The sequence below is a fragment of the Andrographis paniculata genome, unplaced genomic scaffold (assembly GCF_009805555.1).
Source record: "Andrographis paniculata isolate CXL003 unplaced genomic scaffold, ASM980555v1 Contig66END, whole genome shotgun sequence".
Lineage (NCBI taxonomy): Eukaryota > Viridiplantae > Streptophyta > Magnoliopsida > Lamiales > Acanthaceae > Andrographis > Andrographis paniculata.
Window position 1 is genome coordinate 1,007,696 of NW_026137602.1, and position 2,255 is coordinate 1,009,950.

The following is a 2,255-nucleotide window of genomic DNA, read 5'->3' on the forward strand; positions in this document are numbered from 1 at the left end:
TGACTTTTCGGTCGGACCTGATTTGCAGAGTATTAGGTTCGGCCGAGATTTACCCAGTGGCATCGCAATTCAATGAGAGTTCTCTGTAAAAAAATATAAATATGTTTATTGCAGTAGACCGTAAAAATATTCACTGATAAATTACATTACCAAAAATACAATCTTAATAGCAAACTAAAACACAAAAAAAAAAATTAAATTAAATTAAAAACAAAAAGATAGGGGAAAGGGGCCGTCCCTGCAATTGCGGAAGCCCGCGGAGGAGGTGGGTGGCTACGCGGCCTGCTGCTGGCGGCCAATACATAAAAGATAGGTAAAACGCTTATATTCTATTTGTTATTTGAGAAGTTGGACATTATATTTTATTTTGATTTAAAAATTATTTACAATTTTTTTGTGTTTCAAAAACCATTATACAAAAAATTCTTTAAAATTATATAGAATATTTTAAAAAATATTACATAAAAGTTTTTAAAAATAAGATCTTATGTAATATTATAAAAACACGGGAATTATTCAAGTTTTAAATTATAAGAAAACATAGTGCATAATTTTTAAATTACGAGTGAATAATAAGTAATTTTGACAATATATATATATATAATAAAATAGTGATCGTTATGAATGGAAATGAGTAGTGCTAACATTGATTTATTTCTGGGTTTTTTTTTTTATTCAAATAAAATGGTATTTAATTTAATTTATAATAAATTCATGCATTATTAATATCACTATTTCAATAGTAATAATAATAATAATACATAAACACTTTAATTATAATAATTTATTTAAAAAATAAATTATCCCCTGTCCCCGTCCAATTCTTATATATTCCAATTTTTTGTTCTTTTTCTTTAAAATGTATTTGTTTGAAGGATTTTGACAAAATTCTACTATTTATTCAAAAAATTCCTCTAAAAAAATCAAATCAAACACTTATTTTTTTATATTATTCTAATAATTAATTTTACATTCAAAATATCACGTCAAGACCTATTTATTTCAAATCATACAAAACTCCAAACAAACACACCTGGAGGAAATACATTTTTGAGAAGCCTTCCAGAAACAGCAGTGATATATATTATTATTAGCTGCAATAATGTTGAGGTTCAAAGCTTCAAAGATCTCACAGACTTAATTTCACCATTGTCTAAGTTATTACGTATGAATTTTATAATTAGGTTACGAGGCCCAAGTTAGAAGAAGATGTGGCTTGTAATTGGGTCCGTTACATTAATATAATATAATATAATCAGTGTATTAAACTTGACGACTGAAAAATAAAAAATAAATCTTCGTATTGTCTTTACACGATATACATAATAAAGAACATCACATTCCACGGCTCATCCGATGTGGGATAAATGTAATAGCACAATTTAGTCCGTCCTAAAACAAAGTATCTATTTCTTTTTTTTAGTAACGCTACTATCTACCTAACATTACAAATATTCTTTCAATTTACAATATATTACACAAATATCATTACCTTTATATCATACAATACTAATAAGATAGTTTAGTCTTTTTATTTTTATTTCTACTCCATCTGAATATAATGCTAATATTTCTGAAACTCTGTACAAAAAGTAAATGAATAGATAGATATGAGATGAAGAGACAGAGTACATTATTCCAACTTTCAATTACCAAATCTTCAACAATTAAACATCAAAGTTTTTAACAATATGATTAATAGGTAAGGGCGTGCGAACATAGGCTCATCGCTGTCACAAATTATGATGTAGGCTCGACCAGTTTGAGCCGACTTCAGGCATGTGCGCTTCCAAATGCAATGAAGGTCATCAATCTAAGCCATGGACCTTTGTTGATAGCCTATCGACCCATCCAGGTAAGTATGGAGCTGTATTCTCTTGATTCTACTTATATACTTTGCTTTCATATTCCTATTGCTATATCTCTCGATATAGGATAGATAATAAACACGTCGTTCTCCCTTCTAACTTGCTTAAAAATAGCAATGGTTATTGTTTCTATTCGAATTTTTAGAAGAGAAAAAAAAAAAAAACCATAACTATGGTTATTGTTTAAATGAATATATATATATATCAAATACATATTAAAAACCCAACTTAATAAATAAAATAAATATTCGATTACAGATTAATTTTTCCACGGTAAAAGATTTTGTTACGTATGAAATTTAGAATTAGGTTAAAAAGCCCAAGGTAAAAGAAAAAATGGGCCTGGCAATAGAGTTGATTGAACTGGCTGAAGGACACCGTGGGGAA

At 28.1% G+C, this 2,255-nt stretch overlaps 1 non-coding gene across 1 annotated transcript; it reads right to left on the reverse strand.

Annotated features, from left to right (window-relative positions):
- Positions 1–1,701: 1,701 nt before the first annotated feature.
- On the reverse strand, positions 1,702–1,863 carry LOC127263216 (U1 spliceosomal RNA). Its single transcript, XR_007841391.1, has one exon. It is a non-coding gene; the product is annotated as a U1 spliceosomal RNA (small nuclear RNA).
- Positions 1,864–2,255: the final 392 nt, after the last annotated feature.